Genomic DNA, 25,681 nt, shown 5'->3' with positions numbered 1-25,681 from the left:
TGCTCAACAAGTATGGTATGCGTGTATATTTAGGGATATTCCTTCTTTAACTCAACTATCAGTTAAAGCTTACAGGATTCATGATATCTCTCTTTTCTCTTGTCTTCAACTCTCAAATAGCTCTTTAACCTTAATTTACATAATAAACAATTGGTATCTTCCGGAATTAGCATCTCACTCTGGGAATTTAGGCAAGCTGAGAGCACTAGGCACTTTTTCACTTTCTTCCTCCTGAGTGAAAGGACAGCTAGGATTATTGGTAAAAGGTTAAATGGCAACACAAAATAGGTTCTTCCCCAGGGATGTTGAGGGGACAACAAAAGTGTTGGGAGTGGAGGAACCAGAGAGTTCAACTGCCACATTGTTGTTTAGACAAGCACCCACTGGCTTTGGGGTGGAGTCAGGGCAACTGAATGGAATTGAGCATTTACTGGCTGGATGCCCTTCCTGATGCCTACCAGAGTTCACAGCAGAGCTCTTTGCACTCTGATTGAGAAAATTCTGCTGCTGCCTAGGGTTGAACTCTCAACCTTCTGAGTGGAGGCAAGCATCTTCACCTCTAGGTCCCCTTGCTGCTCATAAGCACCCACTGCAGTACATAAGCAAAACCACAAGGCTGATAGGTTGTCAACTACTATAGGTTGATTGTAAGATCAGGATTAATATAGTATAGTAGCATATTTTTGTCCTAAATTAGGTGACTCTCAATGTGCATTACAGCCTGATAGCTACTGCATCCTGTGCCATAGACTACCTTGTGGATTTCCTTAAATTCATTCTCTAATGGGCCTCAAAATTGATTCCTAAACAAAACATTTGTACCCTGAACAACCATCACTGACTGTTAAATAGTCTTGCTATTATAGTACAGTATGTACATAATGAAAGGAGGCCAAATGAGTGGATGGTTTTAATGAAATGCTGTCCCGTTGAGGCTCTCAGACCCTGGTGATACCCAAACAGGTAGAGCCCACCTTCTAAGTTGCATGCAGCCTCCTGATACATTGTTGACAGGTGATGGTTCTACAGACACAGGGCCATGCTACCTCAATCTCACTACCAACTAAACACTTATGTCATGAAGCACTTAGAGAAACTGCACAATTTTCAAAGGATGAAACAGCAATTAGCAGCTATTGTGGAGGAGAAAGAGGCTGGACCACACACATGCACACAAAAGGATTGATTATTCCAATTACCTTTAATTATGCTTCAGCACTTTCACATTTTTTGTGAGAGAGGAAAACACCTAACTCTTCCATTCCAAAGCAAAATTGGATTTGGCTTTGTTTTATTTTTTTAAAAGGACAGTATAACCACTAGGAAAACATAGTCTTAATCAATGACATTACATTTCTGGCAACAGAGCTTCTCTGGAGAGTGTCTGTTTTTTTATTCTCAGTGTAGAGTAGACCAGCTTAATCACTGCATAGTGCTTTTCTTAGCAAATTAAAATATTAATTAACGAGGCAGTATTTTATCTTTCTTCTTGCTATTTAGTGAACATGAGTGAATTGTCCCCTCTCTGCCAAAGCTTTTCATTATGCAAAGGATCCAGGTTTAGTATGTAGACCTTTCCCCCAAAATTCCACTCTTTTCCATACAAGAAATCACTATAGGTAATCCTCAACTTATGGACACAATAGGAGCCCAAAATTTCTGTTGCTAAGCAAAACAGTTGTTGAGTGAGTTTTGCCCCATTTCATGACCTTTCTTGCCACAGTTGTTCAGGGTGGTTATTAAATTAGTAACACAGTTTTCAAGTGAATCTAGCTTTCCTTTTAACTTTGCTTGTCAGTAGGTCACAAAATGGGATAACACAACCCTGGGACACTACAATCGTCATAAATATAAACCAGTTGCCTCGTGTCCAAACTGTGACCATGCGGAAGCTGCAACAGTCATAAGTATGAAAAACAATCAGAAGTCACTTTTTCAGTGCCATTGTAATTTTGAATGGTTGTAAGTTGAAGGCTGCCTGTATATAAAATTACCCTAACCCTTGCAAATTTGTGAGAAAAAAAATTAGGTAGCAGTGATCAGTTCTTCTGGAACAGAAGGAACAAAAAGCTTAGTGTGTGTGTTGTGATACTTTATCTGTTCTGCTCATAGATATTCCATACCCAGCTTCGTTTACTGTATACATGTAGCCCAGGTTAAAAAACAGTCTGATCACTGATCCAGGAATATCACTCCTTCATAGCATCTATACAACTCAAGGCCTGGCAGTATCCTTGGGTGGCTGAGTGAAACTTAAAATTCACGATGGTAGCTGTGACCCATAAGATCAAAGCCCACTTCTCTTTTTACATGCGTGCATGCGACAGATGTTCAAAGCAAGAGGGGGCAGAGTTTGATCTTGTGATTGCAGTTGCCATCCTGATTTCTTAATATTCTTCCCCTGAGGATGCCCCTGTTTAAGGTGCTTCTACTTTCACTAACAACTCTTCTTCAGTCATTTTAATGTGCTTTTCCTTCAGTCCTTCCATCATCATCAATGTTATGTACTGGGCTTTTGGAATAGCACCATGTGTGTTGCTGGAGAACTAACGGTTCTCCAGCAACCCAGACAGGACGTCTCTGGTCCTGCAATTGGTCAACTTTGGGTGGCAAACATGGGTTAAATCCGATTGGTTGCTACCAGAGGGTCTGGTTATATATTGTGGCAGGGTGACTCCAAATCCTCAGTACAGTTTCAGCTTAAATAAAGAATGAATTTCTTTGTACTCAGCTGCATGTCTTCATTCCTGCTCATCAGAGCCCATGACAGTGGTGACGAGGATGGGATTCTGCTTCACTGCCTAAGGGCTGAAGTCACGAGGGGACGGCATTACTCGCTGGAGGGAAGAGGCATCTCACCCCCCCTCCCTAGCTGGCTAGTAAGCTACACTAGTGGCCGCGTGCTCAAAGGATGCGTTCCCTGAGCCTAAGAAGCAGGATCCAACAATGCAGGAATTGAGGAAAGATGCCGAAGGTCGGCAAACTCAGAGAGTTCAACATTAAACATCCAGAAGATTGGCCGTCTTACCTCTCACAAGTGGAGAACTATCTACGAGCAAACCAGATTGCAGAGGAAGGCCTAAAAGCTGTGACGTTGCTGTGCTTGTGTGGGCCAGCGACTTTTGATCTAGTGCAAAATCTCTTCGCGCCAACGCCCATTGAAGCAGTATCGTTTGCTGACCTTAAGAAGAAGCTGACCGGGCATTTCTAGCCAAAAATGTCAGAGATGGCATGGCGTTTTAAATTTTACCAACAAGTGCAGCTTCCCAGTGAGACAGCATCAGAGTTTATCACGGGCCTAAGGCAAGCCGCATGCCTCTGCAAGTTTTCGAATTTAGAGGAGCGTCTGAGAGACAAACTCGTCTGTGGCCTGAGAGACAGAGCCCTGCAGCAGAGATTGTTTGCCAGACCAAATCTCACATTCGCCGAAGCACAAGACGAGGTCATGGCTGATGAAGCAGCCGGAGGTGCAGTACAAACAGTGCAGCCCACCAAATCTCCAAAGATAGAAGATGCCGTCCACCACGAAGTCGCCAAATGTGGCGGAGAATCATCAGAAGATGAAGAACCCGAAATAAACAAGCTCCAGAGACAGCCAAGCGTGCAAAACCATGGCAACCAGCAAAGTGAGAACGATTACAAGGCAGTTCTCTTACCTAGATGTAAGAGGTGCGGAGGCAACCACTCCCACACCAATTGCAGATTCTGTTTGGCCACGTACAGAGCTTGCAGAAGGACTGGCCACATCGCAGTGGTGTGCAGAGCTCGCCAGAGAGACAGGCCACCCAAGCACCAGTCAAAGGAACTGACTAGGAAAGGTACTGGGGCCCTGGGTCCAGTTAGTGTGGGGTTCTTTAGGAGCCGGAGAAGCATTTGTCGCACCAGGGCTCATCGTCCCCTTAAGCCTAAACTTAAGCTCTCGGTAGAGCTACAAGGAATTCCATGTAAAATGGAATTGGACTCCGGCTCGGTGGTCTCAATCATCTTGCATGACACATTCAACTTTGTGTGCAAACGCAGCAACCAGTGGGCTAAACTAAGACCCTCAGATATTATTTTAACAGATTTTCAGAATGCTCAGGTTAAAGTTAAGGGTGAAGCCACCTTATTGGTGAAATTTAAAGGGTTTTTAGGGCACCTGGATTTCATAGTAGTAGAAGGCCAAAGAACAAGTCTTATAGGACTTGATTGGTTTGAGGTTTTGGGCATTCAAATAACAGGCATTAACCGGACACAGACAGTAGACCTCATGGCTGTTTGTGAGGAATTCACAGATGTATTTGAGTCAAAACTGGGAACTTATACTTGGTCAACAATTTCCTTTAAATTAGATCATAAAGTTGTACCGATTAGGGTCAAGCCTCGCAGAGTTCCTTTTGCCTTAAAACACAAAATTGATTCTGAAATCGATAAGTTAGTAGAGCAGGGTGTATTACAGCCTGTTGATGGGGGGGAGTGGGAAACTCCTATTGTCACCCCACTAAAGCCCAATGGGGAGGTTCGCATTTGCACAGACTACAAATGCACATTAAATAAAGCCTTAAATCAACATGCATACCCGGTCCTGATAGTCAGCCATATTCTAGCCTTTTTGCAAGGGGGAACCATTTTTGCTAAACTTGATTTAGTGCAGGCATGTCAGCAACTGCGGGTAGATGAGGCCACAGCCGCTGCAATAGCTGAGCCCCTCCATAGGCTACTTGATAAAAAAAGCCCCTTGGAAATGCACTGACTTACATGAAAAAAGTTTCCAGGATCTTAAGGCCCTTCTTTCAGAAAGGTCCACTGTAACTCATTACATTGAGTCTAAACCTGTATGTCTTGCATGTGATGCATCTTCCTACAGGTGGGGGCAGTCTTAAGCCACATAGAGAAGAATGGGAAACAAGTTCCTATTGCATTCTATTCTAGAACCTTATCTGCTGCTGAGCGTAATTATGCGCAAATTGATAAAGAAGCCTTAGCCATAGTGGCTGGAGTCAAAAAATTTCATGATTATTTATATGGCAGGGATTTCACTATCTACACTGACCACAAACCCCTTTTGGGCTTATTCACAACAGATAAGCAAACTCCCCACATACTATCTCCAAGAATGCTGAGATGGTCTATCTTTTTGTCAGCATACAAATTTAAGTTAATTCACAAACCCGGGAAGTAAATGGGCCATGCAGATGGCCTCAGCAGACTACCACTCCCACTAATGGATCCTGATCCAGCTCCTGCTGCTCAAATATTGTCCATTCAGGACTTGCCTGAGTTTCCCCTCATGCTGGAGATATTGCTGCTGAGACTGCCACAAATAAAATTCTGAACAGAGTACTGTCATGGGTATACACGGGCTGGTTGGAAAAAAGTCCAGGCCCTGATTTCCAAAGTTATTTTGTCAGAAGACATGAATTGTCTGCACATAAGGGCTGCATATTATGGGGCAACAGTCATTATCCTCACATCATTGAGGGACAGACTCTTACATTCCTTACATGAAGGCCATCTAGGCATTGTACAGATGAAAGCCTTAGCTAGAAGCTACCTTTGGTGGCCTGGCCTGGATAAGGCTGTGGAGGATCAAGTTCATGGTTGCTACAGTATACCTGCCAGAGGTCTAGGCCTGAAATGCCTCAGGCCCCAGTTCATAGGTGGGAAGAAACACATACCCCCTGGTCCAGGGTTCATATACACTATGCTGGGCCTTTTCAAGGACAGCTTTTTATGGTAGTAGTGGATAGCCACTCAAAATGGCTGGAAGTAGTTCCAGTCCCTAATATGACTACTGCTAGGACCATCCAGGTGTTGAGAAAACTCTTTGCAACACATGGGTTGCCTGATGTTTTGGTTTCTGATAATGGGGCTCAGTTCACTACTGCTGAGTTTCAGGCTTTTCTCAGAGCTAATCTCATCAGACATGCTACATCTGCACCATTTCACCCCTCTTCGAATGGACAAGCCGAACGCATGGTGAAGACAACAAAGGAGGCGCTCAAGTGCATCATCACAGGTGACTGGCATCATAGACTGGCAGATTTCTTGCTCTGTCAACACTCTACACCCTGCACAGCTACAGGTTAAAGTCCTGCTGAGCTTCGTTGGGGAAAGCGCTTAATTACTAAACTGGACAGGTTGCATCCAGACATCTAAACCAAAACCCCCAAGGGGGCTGCAAATAGGTGATTGAGTTTGGGCCAGGAACTATGGGCCTGGAAACTTGTGGGTTCCTGGTCAGGTGATCAAAGAATCCAGACCCCTATCTTATAAAGTGGGGTTGGAGGGAGGACGACTGGTCAGAAGACACATTGACCAACTTAGGAAAAGGTTTCCAGAACGGTCACTAAGTGAGGACTATGACACAAGTCCCTCCCGAAGTCCTCAAGCGGGTGCCCAAGCCATCTCACACCAGAACCACCAGGGTTTTCCTTTCTCAGTGGAACTTGATTCAGAGGAGGAACATGGCAGCTCAGAAGTGCAACATGGGACCCCTGACCAGGCGAACCAGGAGAATCTCAGCGACCACTGTGCCTACTCTGCTAAACAGTTAGACTCTGGGGTGGGCCAACCTGGAGAGGCCAGCCAGAGTAATTCAACTCCCCTTGACAACAGAGCACAAGGGGACATGGGTCTACCCAGCCCACCAGGTAAGCTGGTAGACCACAAAGTGACTAGAACTCTAAGGCATTCCTCCAGACAACACAAACTCCCAGCATATCTTACAGACTATGTTGTAAAATAAAGTGATGTGTAATGTTGTGACATTAAACCACTACCTACAGAAATTGGGGGTAAATTCTAACTGCTGGCAAGCATGTTCATTGAGATGTTGTTTTATTTCTTTGTAGTTATACTGCATTGACAAGCTATTTTTTCCATTCTTTAATCTCTTTGTAGTCCATTCTAGAAGGCACGTCTGTAAAGGTCGCGTAATGTAATTCTAACTACCTTGGCTTAACAAAGCATTACATTTATTATTGTTTATTATTATTTTAGTATTTTGGTTGTTGGGAGTGATTGATAAGCCTTGACTATTGTCAAGGGTATTATAGCCTGATCTTAGGAGAAAGGGGTGTTATGTACTGGGCTTTTGGAATAGCACCACGTGCATTGCTGGAGAACTAACGGTTCTCCAGCAACCCAGACAGGACATCTCCGGTCCTGCAATTGGTCAACTTTGGGTGGCAAACATGGGTTCAATCTGATTGGTTGCTACCAGAGGATCTGGCCATATATTGTGGCAGGGTGACTCCAAATCCTCAGTACAGTTTCAGCTTAAATAAAGAATGAGTTTCTCTGTACTCAACTGCGTGTCTTCATTCCTGCTCATCAGAGCACACGACATAATAATCAACATAATCATTATCATCGTCATAAAAAAGTAACCAAAAAAATTGTTCCACCTTAACTACCATAGCACATTCTTCCTCAAAAACAAGACCAGTGAATGGTGGGGGTTTTACCATCTTAATTCAGGATTAATCAAGGCAAATGATTAGTGGGTTTCCCTGACTTTGTTTCCTGTCCCATTGAGTGTCACCTGCTGATCAGAAAAACAACCACCAACTCTCTTTAATGTGTGACTAGGTGGGATTTAATAAGCCTGAGTAGATGCCTGGCAGGAAAGGTGCAGCTGCTTTTCAGGTTGCCATAGTCGTATGTTGTAGATGCAGTGAATCAATTTCCTCAAGTAAGTGAGCAGGAATAATATTTTTGACTCGTTTGTGTAACTGTTTTTTTTAATCTAGTTTTGTCACATTTTAGGTCATATTTATACAGAAATATTGCAAATTCACAAACTTTTAAGCCTAGTAGTTAAGCATTAAGTATAGTGGTACTTTGCACCTCTGGCCAGTCACCTCAACCTAATTTAGCAACACATGCAAAACTTTCAAATGGTTTTGAAAATGCTAGTCAGGTACTACATAGGCAGATATTTCTGTGGCTGCTGGGTGCTGGGATCTCCTAGAACCCAAGCCAACATAATTATGGTCTGCCTGCTGACCAGCTATGCCATTTATTTGCCCAATAGATCCCACTCTTGCTGGGCCATCAAACATGTATCCTCAGTAAACCCTGGCAGATCAAGTTCATGGAAAACATATATTAAAAGAAGAGGGGAAATGCTACTTTCACCTGAATTAGCTAATAATGTTATGCTACCTCTTCTGGAAGTTAAAGATAAAACAAGGGCAAGTTTTCCAATAATAATAATAATAATAATAATAATAATAATAATAACAACAACAACAACAACAACAACAACAACAACAACAACAACAACAACAACAATAATAATAATAATAATAATAATAATAATAATAATAGTTGGATGTGTTTAGAGTCATTTGACAATTAGGTGGGCGGCATGCAAATTTAATTAATGCTGTTCATGCTGATCATGCAGAGGGGGCCATTTGGATGCCCGCAATTCCCTCTAAAATCTCAGTGCTGATTCTTTCAAAAGCCAAACAATAAGATGCTTTCCTTCAGTGGTATTTCTCACAAACATCGGTTTCAAATCTCATCCACAGACAAGTCGCCCAGCTGAGACTGTCTCAAGTTATTGTTTTTAAGAAAACATAAGCCAGCTACTTGTGATTCATGGCTAGTGATCAACTGATAAAAGGAGCGCCCGCCTGAAATTTGTATAGCTTCATCATAGGCCTGTGAATGCCAAAAAACACATGTTCCTTCATAACAGAGTATTTGCATTCTGAAATGCTTTGCCCTTTAGTTCAGGAATTTTCAACCAGTGGTATGGGTACCACCTGTGGTACATTGGCACCTGGCAGGTGGTATGTGACCATCCTAGAAAAGTAGTGGGGGAGGGGAATGAGCTGAACCGGTAGCAGCACCACACAAACCTGAGCAAGTGACGGCTGGAGCTACAACACTGTCAGGGCTCAGCGGAAGCACCAGGATCATCGCCAGCCTCCAGCTGGAGCTCAACGCTGATCCTGGTGCTTCTGAGCCCATAAGAAGCGCCGATCAGCTGGAATGTTGCAGCATCTCCAGGGTCTTGTGATTTACATTCAGATGCTTGGCAACTGATTCATATCTATGACGGTCACAGTGTGCCAGGGTCATGTGAAGTGACAAAAACCTGCTGCAACCACCCAGCAGACGGGGGGAATAAAAACCAAACACCCCTCACCCCACCCTCGCTGCCAATCCTCAACAGAAATGCTCACAACAATGAAAACCTCGGACAGGAGGAAGAGCACCGCCGGGCGGGCAGGCAGGTGTCTTGCTCTGCTGTGGCTTGGGGGGCACTTTTTCCAGTGCCATTGTAATTTCAAACAGTCACTAAGCTAACTGTTGTAAGTCAAGGACTACCTGTACTTCATCACTTTTTTCCTTTTGGGGGGTGGGGGGGTCATCACGTTTTTGACACCTTGCTAGGCAACTGGTGGTACTCAGATGTTGCCATATCCTAAAAGTGGTACAATGGGTGAAAAGGTTGAAAAGTCCTGCTTTAGTTACCTCACTTTTCACTAGATGTAAGGTTGTAGCAAAGAAGACTTTTAAGAATCTGAAAGAATTCCAGTGGAAGTAGAAACACAGAAAAGGGGGGGGGGAAGCATAGAGTTGGAAAGGTAGAATATAATGCCAATTTTCCAACTTTTGTTATTGTTATTCTTAAAAGACTCAAATTATGTTGTTGTTTTTTCCATTAGAAAGAATATTCCAGTAGAAAGAATATTTTTGTACATTTGTAAAGTGCTCTATTAAATAATCAGCTCTTGAACTCCTGAACCATTTTATACAAAAGTTTAAGTGGATTAGACTCCTCAGCTCATAATAAAGTAAAATAACATTATTGTTATTTTTTTTAAAAAAAAACTAAACTGAAAACCTGAAAGCAAATATCCAAGTAACTTGGGTTCCCATTAGTCTACAGAAGATTATTTTTAATCAGGTCACAATATTACTTTTGTCAATATTAGATTTGGCAAACAAAATGCTTTGAGACCCAAAGTCAAAAAAAGCCATTGTTTTGATGCTTTGAGCATCCTGTGGACTATAAGCTACTTAATTGGATGTTATTAAATACAAAAACTTCCTTTTGTAAGATTTAAAAAGATGAAATCCACTTTATATCATTTAAAATTAGCAGGAAAAATCAACAACAACTTCTAGGAACCTAATTTGTGATCTGCCTTGCTATGTATGTACATATTTTGGGAACTTCATGCATAGATGCAAATATAAAAGATTTATAATCTTCCATTTTTCCCCACAGGTGTTTTAAGAGAGCTATTCATGTGGTTAGAACAGAAATGAGTATTCAGGTGCAGATAAACTTGCCTCTGATTTTGTAAAGGACAAGCAACAAAGAAAGATAAGAGAGAGCATAAGCGGGCATGAAGGACACACAGAGTGATAAAGCAACTTTAGAGTATAAGATGGATGAGTGAGTGAGAAGATGAGTGAGAAAGAGAAGACAGAAAGATAATGATGGTACAAGTAACATAGACAAAGAATTGAGGCAGAAAAAGTGAGAATGCTCTATAATGAACTACAAAAAAGTAACTGAGTGACGGAACAAGAGAAAATGAGAAGTAGAGAGGAAAAGAATTTATTCATTCATTCATATGATTTTTGATGCCACCTCTCTCCAACCAACTCCCACTGAATACACTTATCATTGGGTGGGGCAATTTCCCAATAAAGTTGGAGAAGACAACCTTTCCTGCTTTATTGGGAAGTCCTTGCCAATTCCATGGACCACACAAGTCAAGCTATTTATCAAAATGTCCACTTCCCCATTCCTACTTTCAGCCTATAGAGTGATTGATGGAGGTTTGTCTTGCCAACGGGGAATGTCCCCAATCATTGGACCTTAATTTGGTGTGCAGTAAATTCCCAGGACAAGCACAAATTGGCTGTCCTTTTGCTGTCCTCATTCTCAGGCGACAGTAGACACCAGCTATCAATTGATGCCATCGTTCTTTGGGGCCACCTCCTGACTGAAGAAAAGCACTTGAAACTGACTGTACTCTAAGATGACCAGCACTGAATACAACTTACCTTGTTGTTTTAAACTTCTGAATTTAATTTGATTTAGTCCAAAGCATGCATAGGTTTTCCCAGTGCTTTTTTTGTTTAAAAAAAAAGGTGCCAGAACTCACACATGTCATACAACCCGCCTTGCCTATCCTACAAGGTTCCATCCAAAAAAGGTGCCATAACTCCATTCTGGGCATTCTATGACAAAAAAAGCCCTGGGTTTTCCTGGGGCTTATATCCCAGGACAAAGATTCTGTCAATGTTTCAGTTTTTCAGTTTAGAAGTGGGGAAAAAAGTTCTACCATTAACAAACTGTGGTGAGAAAAGAAGAGTGCAACAAAAATCACTTTGGCGCCAGATCTTTGAAAATGATTTTGGAGTGTGTGTGTGTGTGTGTGACTGGGGGGGGGCGGGGAATAGACATAATATCCTCACAAGAGATCTTAGAAATCTGCCCATGTTCAAGACAGAAAAGAAATAGGAACTTGCTTTGTATTGCCTTTTGTTTCAACAACAGTGTTTTAGGTTGGTTGTAATTTGTTCGTTTTTTTAGTATTTATTTCAAACACTTATTACTTTTTTTTTAGGCCCGCTGCTACCTTTACTGCATTGTTGGTGTGCAGAAATTCTCGACAGATACACTAGCTCTCAGCATCATTTCCCCCTGTTTGATCACTGCCTCCAACTTTCCTTTCAGCTGCTCGTAAACAAGTGTTGGAACTTGTTTGCATCCAGAATGTAAAACAACATAGTTTTTACCTTTCTGTTTTGCAGCTGGCAGCTTCCTTTAATTAGACACAGGAAATCTTTGTTACCTCTCTTGCTCTAGCTTTCTAACAATCCCAGGGGGACAAATATCACTCAGGAGGCAGACGGAGACCAACCCAAGGTAATAAGCAGGTGATGTTGGAAAGCAAAGGAAAAGTTCATTGAAGACAAGGAACAGAAGCTTTACTTTCACTGATGAGCAATCTCTTCCAGACAGCTATGCAACTGAAGGATGAGGGAAAGATTCACACAACATTAAAAAATAATAATTATGAAATACTGTAGCACACACAGAGCGTGGAAAACTCAGGAACAGGGTTACAAGTGGTACTGAATAACAAAACAATGATCAGAAAGCCCATCCCATAGAGAGAACATATCACTAATCTAATTAATTCATCTAGATGAGCTGGGCGGCACACACATCTAATAAATAAATATAGGTAAATAAATAATGACAGTCATCTTTCCATATGGGTGTTCTGTGCTGGGAAGACATGAGACAGACAAACTAGATAAAGTGAAACAGGCTGAGGCTGAATCACAGTGAGAGAAAAAAAAGTGAGCTGCCCTACAGCTCTGGCATTGTCTCTCTTTTGAAGAAGCAAGTCCCAATTTTTTTGGGGGGGAGGGGTGTCCTTAGATTCAGAGATTGATAGGCATGTGGAGGCCCAGCAAGGAAAGCTTTGCTCAACTTTGGCTGCTGGCCCAGTTATGATTTTGTCAGAAGGAGGAAGACTTCACCACAGTAACTCATGCCCTCATCATCTTTCTCCTGCATGATCTGGTTAGTCTTATCTCTCTCTTCCAAGCTCCAAGTATGGTAGGATAGTCTCAAAGCAGCAAAAGAAGCATTAATCCTTGATATTACACCCTTGGAAGCACAAAGGCAGCTTCTCTTTGTTGCATATGTCCTCCCACCCATCTCACTCCCTTTTTACAACCCTGTAATTCCTTAATTCTGGGTAGAGTTGGAGCAACTGGTTTGCAGCAGATATATATTCTTTGTGCTCTGATAGAGAAACATCTGTCACTGCCTAGGATTGAACTCTCAACATTCTGAGTGGGAGGTGAGAGTCTTTATTTTTTATTTATTTATTTATTTATTTATTTATTTATTTATTTATTTATTTATTTATTTATTTATTTATTTATTTATCTATCTATCTATCTATCTATCTATCTATCTATCTATCTATCTATCTATCTATCTATCTATCTATCTATTTATGGGACTTATATCCCGCCCTATCTCCCGAAGGACTCAGGGCAGCTAACAACAATAACATACAATAAATACAGAAATTAAGATAAAATTTAAATTAAAGGCCTCTGTACAATAAATTAAAATTAAAAATTAAAATAAATTAAAATTAGAGTTAAAAATTGTAAACATAATTAAAATCCCTGTCAGTCCAGGTCAGCCAGGTGGAAAAGGAGTGTTTTGAGGCCGCGGCGAAAGGACTGGAGATCTTGGGCCATCTGAAGCACAGGGGGGAGCTGGTTCCATCGGGCTGGCGTTCCCACAGAGAAGGCTTTGCCCCTGGGGGTCGCCAGTCGACATTGTCTAGCCGACGGTACCCTGAGGAGGCCTTCTCTGTGTGAGCGTACTGGGCGATGGGAATTCGTTCCCGGCAGCAGATGGTCCTGCAAGTATCCCGGGCCTAAGCCATGTAGGGCTTTAAAGGTAAGTTCCAGCACCTTAAATCTCACCCGGAGGGCAACCGGTAACCAATGCAGCTCACGCAGGAGGGGTGTAATATGGGAGTATCGGGGTGCTCCCATCACTACCCGTGTAGCTGCACTCTGCACCAGCTGAAGCCTCTGGGTGGTCTTCAAGGGCAGCCCCATGTAGAGAGCATTGCAGTAGTCTATACGGGAGGTAACGAGTGCGTGGATGACTGTACGTAGGGCATCTCGGTACAGAAAGAGGCGCAACTGGTGTACCAGGCAAATCTGGGCAAATGCCCCCCTAGCCACGACTCCAATATGATATTCAAAACTGAGTCGTGAATCTAGGATGACGCCTAGATTGCGTGCTCTATCAACGGGAGGTAACATCTCTCCTCCTATAATCAAAGATGGAACCTCTTGGACTAAACGAGATGTCGGTATGTAAAGCCACTTAGTCTTGGCCGGGTTGAGCCGGAGCCTGTTCTTTCCCATCCAAATCTGTACCGCTTCCAGGCAACAGGACATCACATCGAGGGCATCACTGGGTTGGTTCGGGGTGGAGATGAAAAGCTGGGTATCATCAGCATATTGATGATACTTCACCCCGAAGTCACGGATGATCTCTCCCAGCGGCTTCATATAGATGTTGAACAGAAGGGGTGAGAGCACTGACCCCTGAGGCACCCCACAACTAAGGGGCCTAGGGATTGACCTCTGCCCCCCTGCCAACACCATCTGTGAACGGCCCGAGAGGTAGGAGGAGAACCACCACAGAATGGTGCCTCCCACTCCCAACTCCTCAAGACGATGCAGCAAGATACCGTGGTCGATGGTATCAAAAGCCGCTGAGAGATCTAATAGGACCAGGACAGAGGAATAACCCCTATCTTGGGCCCGCCAGATATCATTCACCAGTGCGACCAATGTCGTCTCCATGCTATAACCAGGCCTGAAACCCGATTGGTACGGATACAGATACTCAGTTTCCTCCAGGATCAAAGGGAGCTGCCGTGCCACCATGCTCTCAACGACCTTCGCAAGGAAGCGAAGGTTGGAGACAGGATGAAAGTTGTTTAAAATAGCTGGATCCAATGCAGGTTTCTTAAGGAGGGGCCTTACCACCACCTCTTTCAAGGCGGCAGGGAAGTACCCTTCACTCAGTGAGGCATTGATAACTGCTAGGAGCCAGCCTCGTGTAACCTCCCGAGACGCATAGACCAGCCAGGAGGGACACGGGTCCAACAAACACGTGGTGGCACTTAATTTCCCCATGATCCTGTCCACTTCATCCGGAGTCACAGGATCAAACTCTTCCCAAATGTTCTCGGCCAAACTCATCGTTTTCCTCTCGTCAGATACTGCCCAGTCAGAGTCCAGACCAGCCCGAATCTGAGCAATTTTGTCCACCAGATATTTACTAAATTCCTCGGCCCATCCTCGTAAGGGGTCCTCTCCCGTCCCTTGATTTAAAAGGGAGCGGACCACTCTAAACAGGGCGGCTGGGCGGTTATCTGTGGACGCAATGAGGGTGGTGAAGTAAGCGCGCTTTGCCACCTCCATTGCCACAAGATAAGATCTAGAAAAGGATCTTAACTGTGTTCGGTCAGACTCGGATCAACTGGTTCTCCAAATGCTCTCTAGGCCCCTTCTCCAGCGTTTCATCTCCCGCAGGTCCTTGGAGAACCAAGGAGCGAGTCAGGACCTGCGCTGGGTCAGAGGACGCATAGGCACAATGCGATCGAGAGCCTCCGAAGCAGCCTGTTGCCAGGCATTAACTAAGGACTCGACCGGGCTGTGGGAGAGGGAGGTAGGAATCAATCCAAGCGCCATCTGGAACTTATCTGGGTCCATCAGGCGCCTGGGGCAGAACCATCTGGTTGGTTCCGCCTCCTGACAGTGGGGGGTGATGTGATGGAGGCCCAACCACAGGAGATAATGGTCTGTCCATGAAAGGGGTTGAGATGTTGGAGTAACCCCACCCAGCCCATTAAGCCACTGCTCAGAGATAAAAATAAGATCAGGCATGTTTCCCCCCTCGTGAGTCGGGTCCTGAATAATTTGGGTCAAATGCCACAAAGTCATCACACTGCTCCTCTCACCCATCTCATTCAGGGTACCACAATGCCAGCAATCATAAAGCATGCTCACATGGAATGATACCATTAGATAAAGCTGCTTAGTGTATTATTTTGTTTGAGCCCCATTTTTCAGACCTGCTAGGTAAAGGTAATATTATGTTCAATTTATTCCACATTTTTCCCCTCTTTTGTGAGCCATGTATCCGCAGAATCTCTGCAAAACTGAAGCATCTACAAGTTTCAGGTGGGAAGTAGATTTTTTTTAAAAAATAAATGCAAAGGTATTTTTGTTATATGGCTTGCATTGGCCATATAACATTTTGTCATTTTGCTCAATGAAGGAAACTGAATGGGGAAGAACTGAAGGTCCATTTTGAATGAAAGTTTGGCAGCTTAATTGCTTCCAACTGACAATCAACCTTGTGAGAGCCTCCAACTCAATTCTTTTCCTTCACTAAAGAATTTCTGTTCTTCTTTGTGTTCTCTGATAGCAGGAAGAGGTCATACACTACCCAACTAATGTTTAGATTCGCTGAAATGAATGGCTGTATGTGTGCATGTGTAGTTGCAAATTTTTCAGTCTCTCAGATAAAAGATGAAAGGAAAGGAGGAAGTTATAACTGAGATAGGGGAATGAAGGAGGATTCTCCAGCACTTTAGAGATGTTCACAAAAGAGAGTAGAAAACTGGTATCTATCTTCCCACTGATTTATTCAATCCTTCCATCACGAATGATGGGAAAAATCTGGTTGCCAGGAATAATTCAATAGAAGAGCTATAAAGAATAGGAATAACACTTCTTAATTTTACAGAAAGACATTTTCAAGAACCATTGATTTTCTCCATTCCTTTTTTTTTGCCTTGGTCTGAAATACTTAATTTACTTAATTCCTTACTTATTTATTTAAAATAGCTGAAATAAATTTGATCCATTCTCTGTTGCAATTCTGAAACCTTCAAGAAATTGAGCAAGCACAATGGCAGGAGTTTCTGAAAGAGTTACATCAGATAGTTTTCAGAAGTGTCCTTGCTTGGCTTTCATATCTGGTGCAGATACCCTGGATTTTATCCTCAAGAACTATCCAGGTGATGGCAAGTGTCTCAGTTGGGGAAGGGACAATTTCATTTTATTTTCTTTCAAAGCTATAATTCAAGTCTCTTGAAGAAACCTCACTTGGTCCTAGATAATAGGACCAATCACCTGTAGGCTAATAACTAATATGTCTTTCCTAGATAAGCTGATAGATTGGTAGTTGAACAACTCCAGTCACTGGCTGGTCATTTCTGTAGTAGCAAAAATTTATAGTATTTTATAGCATTGTCCAACCATCCCTGAGGTGAAATATCACTAATAAAGACAGGCTGTATATTGTCACAGCAATGGATGGCTAACATTACACGAAGATATAAATCACTAGCATGAAAATGGTTATTGTCCATTTCATTTTAAATTGGTTTTGGGGTTTGGAACAAAAGCTGCCTTGGTCATCCTGCAGGGCATTTTTTTTTCTTTAGAGCTAGTCAAGGAAAATATAGGACTGTTCATTCTCTTGTTCCTTTCTGCAGCTTCCAGAGATACTGTTCTTTTGAAAAAAGTGCTAAGGATCAGGAGTTAGAGCATGATTCTGCTCCTTCTCAAATGGTTATTTATAGAAAGTGTTTTGGTGCTTATTGCTCACCTCCTGTGTCTTCTTTAGGGTCACACAGTCTTTTCTCCCTTGCTGTCTAACAGCCATATGAAAGCTGTGGGAGATGTTATCCAGACATTTGGCCTGAGGTGTCTTTGGTGTGCAGTTGATACCCAGTTTCACTTCTGATTTCCTCCAGAGAGCAGTGAAAAGAGTGAAGAGTCCACAATTAAAGACCAAGACTGTAGCAGCCTTGTGCTTTCATTTTTCAAAGCTCCATATCTCAACATAGATTAACAACCAGTGGCTCAGAGTAAGATAAAGTGGTCCCAAATCATTGAAGTATAATTGTTTCTAATTTTTTTTAAGGGTATGGGCATAACAACTGTAGCCTGGTGTCCATATGATCAGCCTCCCCCCATCACTTGCTACTGATTTTCAATGAGTAACATTAAAATCAATGTCCTTGTGACCTGAAAGATAAAAGAGGAAAGGTGACTTGTTTAAAACAGTTTAGGAAAAGAAGATGCTAAATTTCATAAAAATAAGGTTCTCATTTCACACATCGACTTTCTGCTTTGTCCTTTCCTATTTATATATCATCCTCATCCATAAACTTTGGCATGTTTCCCAAGTAGCCTACAAAGCCCACAAACACGTGTAGCCACAATTAAGATTTCAATAAATTAATTTGAATTTTTTTGGTTGGCTCATTTTTTCTTCTTCTTACCTTGCTAAATAAATCCTAGCTGGTGCTATGCCTTTCTCATTATGTTCTATTTAAATTCTGCTGACTGGTTTCCTGATTTTCCTTTTAGAGAATATGGGTTTTGTAGAAACCCATGTTTTTGGCCCCTGCTTCATATATCCCACTGTGGTCTGAAGAGAATCAATAGCAACTTCCAAAATATGCCAAATGATTTGGAGGAGTCTGAGACACCTGAATTATTTGTAATGATAAAAGGTTTAAAAATTTCCCCTGTCCAGTTGTGACTGACTCAAGGTGGTAATGCTCATCTCCAATTCTCAGCCAAGGGAGACTGTGTTGTCTGAGAGATGTTTCTGTCATCATATGGCCAGCATGAAAATATGGAATGCAGTATCTAAGTGGTACCTATTTATGTATTCACATTTCCATGCTGCTAGGTTGGCAGGAACTGGGGTTAGTTTGTGAGGCGCTTGAGTCTCAAACCCAGGATGTGGGCTTTTCAGCTGATAAGCCCAGCATCTTAACCACTGACCTGTTTGTAATGATATTGTGACTCAATTAGGAAAGTTTGTTTGCTAAAATTATCTTCAAACTGGTTCATGAACAGAATATATGCACTGCCCTAGTACATCTCCTTCAACATTTTTTTAAATACCTCTTGAAGGCTTGATCACATCTGAATGAAGGTAAATATGTACGTACCAGTATAATGTTGCAGGATCCAGTCTGGGTCGGTCAATGGGACAGAGGTGACTGACCCAGATTGGATCCTTGATTACTTCCCTTCAATATGTACAGTAGCTTATGAATGAAGGGATTTTGCTCATCCTGAACAACCAACACTCCATGCTTCCCTTCCCCAATCATTTATATTTTTTAAACTGCTGGAGGAAGCTGATTGTGATGTTGGGGGCCAGTTTGCTTACCTACCAGAAAATGTGCACTATATTTTGTCATTTTCCCCCAGCTGTTTTATTCTTCCATACCTGTTGAGAAGAATGTGATTAGGCAATAAGCATTAAATTTACCAGCAGAGTTTCAAGAAAGAGCATAGTGACATGGAACCGCATTTGCTGCATGATAAGCTAATGAAACACAGGGGAGAGCCGCAGAGCTATGCGAACAAGAACTGAGCCATTAATATACAGGGGAATCTGCTTAACTCTCAACAGTCAAGGTAGAAAACTAGAATAACTCTCTACAGTATAAGTCTCTCTCTCTCTCTCTTGGTTTATGTATGTGAAGAATTAGTGTGTGAAAAAATTTTGAGCACCAGAAAACTTTTTATTGATTGCCCCTTTAATGACTTCTGTGTTAAAAGTTCCATTCTGTATATTCAACATCTGGACCTTCTGAATGTGTAAATATTTTCACAGATATCTGGTTTCAGAACATGTAGTTTTCAATTTATGCCCATAATTGAGCCTGCCCATCACAGTTGTAAATTGTGATGGTCATAAAGCAGGCTTTGACATGACTGACCCAATTTTACAGCCAGTTTGGTGGTGGTCATTAAGCAAATAACCATGGACAGTAAGGCAAATCTATGGTCATTAAGCAAGCCAATTGTTTGCTATGGGACAGTTTTGGCAAACAGTAAATGCTGCTTTTCAGCAAAAATGTCATAAAATGTCACATGTCCTCAGGACTCTGCAAATGGCCATAAATGAGGGCTGGTTGCTGCGCACCCAAAATGTGATCATGTGACCTCAGGGGCTGGGCGGCCTTGGAACTTCAGAACTGGATCATAAGTAACCTTTGGAGGGTTGTTGTAACTTTGACTGGTCACCAAGCAACTGGTCATAAGTCAAGGACTACCTGCATAAATCCATATTTCAATTCCCCCTCTTTAATCAGTTCAATTTAATTGTGATTGTGATTTTGAAATTTACCATTACCTGTCAAAGTTCTCATGAAGGAAGATGTAGAACCGAGGTTCCCTCCCCCTCAACCGTTTGGGCACCAGGGTCTGGTTACGTGGAGAGAGGTTTTTCCATGGACTGGAGGAGGCATGATTTTGTGTGCTGCCTGCATCCCGCGGATGGGGCTTTGCTTGTTTGTGTAGCCCGGTTGCTGGCATGCCGTGGCCCAGTACCGGTCCACGGACCAGCAGTTGGGTACCCTTGATGTGGAGAATAGTCCCAAAGGTACTTTTTAAACAGGCAACTGGATTTTCTTGGTTTTCTTTGAAGACGTTTCACCTCTCAGAGCTGAAGAAGCTTCTTGGATGAGAAGCGAAACATCTTCAAAGAAAAACAAGTTGCCTGTTGAAAAAGCATCTTTGGGACAACCATGACCTGGATAACTGAGCATTTCCATAGACATGTAGAAAATAGGAACTTTTCTCTCTTCTAAGATTGCTTGTAGACTTTTTAAATGTATATATTAAACAAATTTATATTGCTGCCCAACTAACACAAAAGGGCTTCCTGGTGGTTAACAACATCAAAAATCCACAATACAAAAACTCAACCTTCCCCAACTCCACCCTCCCATAAGGGGTCATAAAATGTCATTAGCCAGTTATAGTTCCAGTTATGCTGCCACATAGAAGTATGATATTTTCAACAATCATCAATTGCTCCTTGTAATCTGTGCTGGCTTCCAATTCATTTCAGAGGCCATTTCATATTTTAACCATCCACTTAGAATCAGATTCAAATGGTTTAGATCCAAGTAATTGGTAGGAATTTTGCCTTGGCATATTCCATTTGTTTGTTTGTTTTTTTCAAAGTTTTGGAGGCCCCTGTTTGCAGTACTTGTGATACCAGAAGATGCTAAATCAGAATCTTTTCAATTGTGGGTTCTTATAACTGTATACAAATTCCTACATTTGAAGTGCATTCTCAATCTGGCACTTCTGCTAACTACAAAAGCATCCTTTTTCACTCAGGCCATTCATGTTTTGTAGTAGATTGCTGAGATTTGTTGCAGAGATCTACTTATTTTCCATCATCATTGCTTTGTTTTGTTTACTTAAAATCATTCTGGAGTGTGGTACATTATCTTTGATATCGGCAGCAGCAGTGACACTCATTTAACAATACCATAGCATAAGACTTTGCTCCCCTTCAGGGGTAAATAAAGCTTATAGAGTTTTGCAGAGGGTTGAAGAAGCATTTCAGTTTCATAAAGCTTCAGTCAAAATGTCATTTTGCATCAAAGCAGTATTTCTCTTCTAAATGCCAATTCAGAGGGCTGCCCGGCTTTGTTCAGACCTTTAAAAAAAAGCTTCTGGCCATACACAACATTACCTCCTTCATTAGAGGTCATCTGAACTGAACTACCCCTTTTCCAGCATGTAGAACTGACAGAGTTGAAAAAGCTCCATATTTTTTTTAAAAAATCCATGGAACAAATTTAATTTCTATTAGACCATGGTTTCATATAATCAACCTGAAATCAGTGATCTGTTGGGAACAGCTGATATATACCTATGAATAATAATAATAATAATAATAATAATAATAATAATAATAATAATAATAATAATAATAATAATAATAACAATAATAACGATGATGATGAAGTTGGAAGGGATCTTGGATGTCTTCTCGTCCAATCCCTGCTCAGGCAGGAAACCCTATACCATTTCAGGCAAATGGCTGTCCAGTCTCTTCTTAAAAACCTCCAGTGTTGGAGCATTCACCACCTCTGGAGGCAGGTTGTTCCACTGATTAATTGTTCTAACTGTCAGGAAGTTTCTCCTTAGTTCTAGGTTGTTTCTCTCCTTGACTAGTTTCCATCCATTGCTTCTTGTCCTGCCTTCAGGTGCTTTGGAGAACAGCTTGACACCCTCTTCTTTGTGGCAACTCCTGAGATATTGGAAGACTGCTATCATGTCACCCCTCGTCCTTCTCTTCATTAATTTAGATCTGAATCACATTTGGTACTAAAGGTGAGGGATCCAGCTTAATTAAATGACAATGATGCTGAGATTAAAAAAGAAAACAAAAACCAACCTATTCCTAATTTTATCACCTGGTAAATTGTGCATTGTGCACATTCTGTGTCTACTTGAGAAGATGCCATTTTCAAGGTAACTCCATCCCTTCAAGTTGATTTTGGAGAAAGTTTGCTTCTCTCCCTAGCTGTCTCTCTGAAGGATTTGCAGTGAAGTTGCTTTTCCCTGTCATGTTCTTCCTTTCCTCTGAGTTGATAGGAAAGGGTGAAGCTGGTACCACCATTTTATACTCAGGATTTCTGTTGCTAAAGGAAGGAGTTTTGTTGTTATTGTTCGTTACAAATGTGCTTCTTATTGGCGACAATGCCTTGAATGAACAAAATGAAACACCAGTAGAGTTGGTGCCATTCAGATCTTGAGAGAACCTCATTCCAGAAGGCAAGCACGGAGAAGGCATGCTTCCAGGTCCTAAAAGATGGCATTGTTTAATCGAAGGAACCCAGAGTGCACCAACCTTGTCAGATTAAATTGGCAGGACAGATACGTTAGACCAGACATGTCAAACACAAGGCCCGGGGGCCGGATTCGGCCCGCAAAGTGGTTTCATGCGGCCCGCGAAGCCATCCTGGAAACAGTGAGGGAACGGCCCCCACTGCCTTGGCCCCGGCCTAGAGACCCTCCTCCTGCCAGAGACCCTCAGATCTGTCCCACGCCTGCCCAGGCCCCCATAGGCACCCATGATGCCAATGATGTAGAGCTGGCCACGCCCACCCAGTAGGCCATACGCACTCTAGCCACGCCCACCCAGTAGGCCATGCCCACCCAGGCCACACCCACCTGGCCCCCTGAGGGCAACTGCAATGCTGATGCGGCCCTCAATGAAATTGAGTTTGACACCCCTGCGTTAGACAGGCAGTTGTTCAAGTAATTAGACCCTATGCTTTTAAGGCATTTATAGGTAACAACCAGTATCTTGAATCAAAGATGGAAACCAACTGGCAAACAATGAAGCTGGTGAAGAAGAGGTGTTATGTGGGCATTCTAAGGTATGTCCATCATACCTTAATCCAGTCTGGTGAGTCAGGGACGTTGAATCGCTGAGCAAGGAAAAGAAAAGGACTGCTCACCATTTTTTCAATCCTAACGTGAGCTTTAAGGACAGGAAAAGAACCCCTCCCCTTTAATGAGTGAAGACAAATTGGGGGGTGATTATGTCATCTGAATGCATTGGATTATAGCTCTCAACTTTCTCAGCCAGCGTTCCTGGAAGTTGCAGTTCAAATAATTTCGGCTAAGTCAGACTTTGCCCACATAGTGTATAATAAAATGGGGAATGCCTTCTATCAACACGCTGAGTAATTAAAAGCCTTTTTTTCCCCTGCTTGAAAAAAGTCAAGAGGATGTGGAGGAAATGAAGAACCGATAGGATGATGACGGATGCCAATGAGGAGAGAATTATGGCTTCAGCACTTAAAATGGAAATACAGTGTTCAGCGTTCAATGGGCAAAAGAGAAAAGAGGGAACTGCTTTTATTCTTTTGCACAAGAGTACATTCTGCAGATACTCAGAGACTGGATTTCATCGGCTTGTTGCAGCATTGAACATGTTTGTTTTAGCCACTGTATGCTCCCTGCTAGTACTTATTTGGCTTTCATTTATTCATTTTTGATCAGAGATCCCTTTTCAAAAATGCAAAGCAAATACAATAAATTTAAAAAAAAAACCCAGTGAACCAAATAAGATATAGCTTACATCCAAACAATGATAAAATAATAAGCAATAAGTCTGCAACGGACAAAAGAAAACATTCATTTTAGTGGTTAATCAATTGAGCAAGTTTATTTTATTCATTTGTTTATTTACAACATTTATACAGTCATCCATATTGTATTAAATCCTGGGCGGCTCACAACCCAAAGAATAAAACAGTATTTATGTATAGCAGAAATTACTAAAGCCAAAGTAACCAAACCAAAACGAAGCGCCTAGCGCCATAGCTATAAATTCACATGCATCGTATGAGATCAGTCTCATCCATCTCACCTTATTTATTTATTTATTTATTGGATTTATATACCGCCCCTCTCCGAAGGGACTCGGGGCGGTGTACAGGGCAATTAAAACACTATAAATAACACATAATGTATAAAAGTTAAAATAGAATTAAATCAAATAGCCCTAAACAATAAACACATTCTAAAATTTAAAATTTTTAAAATTTAAAAATCTAAAATCCCAATCTCTCAGTCCAGGCCGGCAAGTTCAAGTAGAACTCCAAGGACTCGGGGTGGTGTACAGGGCAATTAAAACACTAACAACACACAGGTATAAAAATTAAAATAAGATTAAATCAATAGCCCTAAGTAATAAATACATTCTAAAATTTAAAATTTTTAAAATTTAAACTCTAAAATCCAATCCCTCAGTCCAGGCCGGCAAGTTCAAATAGCCAGGTCTTCAGGTCGCGGCGAAATGAGCGAAGGTCGGGAGCCATCTGGAGCTCAACCGGAAGCTGATTCCAGAGGGCAGGCGCGCCCACAGAGAATGCTCTCCTCCTGGGGGCCGCCAGTCAACATTCCCTGACCGATGGCACCCTGAGGAGGCCCTCTCTGTGGGAGCGCACAGGGCGATGGGAAGTTAACGCTGGCAAAAGGTGCTCCCGTAAATATCCCAAACCTTGGGGGAAATAGCCAGGTCTTAAGCCCTTTTTGGAAGGTTTTGGAAGGTTGAAAGAGTGGTGACCTGCTAAACTTTTGAGGAAATGGTTTCCCATAGGGCAGGGGCTGTCACTGAGAAGATATGATTCCTAGGTCCCATAAAGTGACAGCATTTACAGGAGTGGACTAGGAACATGCCCAGCCTGTCTAATCTGAGAGGACACATAATTGCCCTTAGGGAGAGGTGCTCTCACAGATAACATGGTCCCATGCTATATAGGACTTTAAAGATATAATCAGCACCTTGAATTGCTGGCTAAGTTTAAACCGATTTATCTTTGATGGCAGTTGCCATGGAGATGTAATGGGCTGAGAGAATAGCCTTGGTAGATAGGAGGAAGGGACACCCACAGCAGAAATCGGGGTGGAGAAAGCATTTCAGAAGTTACCCTCCCTAGTTTTCTGGAAAGTAAAACTAAAGGCGGGGGGAATGCTTTCAGACTTGGAAGATTATATTATTGTAACTTTACAATAAAAGGTACTAACTTATGTTTTTGGTTTCCTGTCTGAACTACCTCAAAGAGCTGACAGGAGTAGAATGGGACAACTTTTGCAAAGTTTTCAATGACATTTGCACTAGTGAGAATTGTATATTGTATAATTGAATTGAGGCATTATAGACCTTTCCAGGTGGGTGGCCTGGAGGGAAAGGGAGAAGCAGGAAAATGTATGTACATGTGTGCGCATGCACACACATGCATGCATGTGCAAAATGGGTGCACCCACAGCAGCAGTGCTGGCACCCATGTGCATGTGCAAGCGGGGGGTGCGCATGCACGATGGTGCTGGTGGAGGCACTGGCGCCCGTGTGCACATGCAAACGGGCCGCCAGCACCCACCTGCATACACAAATGGGCCACTAGTTCTCGCGTGATGCTGATGGCAGTGCTAACACCCCTGCGCATGTGCAAACAGGACCACTAGAACCGATGTGAGAGGATGGGGACTCCTGTTGTAGATAATTAGTCCAGATATAACAATTAATGCAACAGGACAATAGCTATTGTTGCAAGGGCTACATTTGGATATGGATTGATGAATTACGGTACCATGGGAGTATTACTGAACTGCACTTCCACCTAGTTTGAAGGTAGCACACTGAACTTTTCTGCTTAATAAGGGGAGAAGTATCATAAAATGGTAATTTGGAAGAACAATATAAGTTCCCTAAAGCCTAATTTGAAACTTCAGTTTTGTTTGCTTA

This window comes from Vipera ursinii, assembly GCF_947247035.1.
Source record: "Vipera ursinii genome assembly, chromosome: 3".
In the NCBI taxonomy this organism is placed as follows: Eukaryota; Metazoa; Chordata; class Lepidosauria; order Squamata; family Viperidae; genus Vipera; species Vipera ursinii.
The sequence above is the reverse complement of the archived record's forward strand: the minus strand, read 5'-3'. Positions refer to the sequence as shown.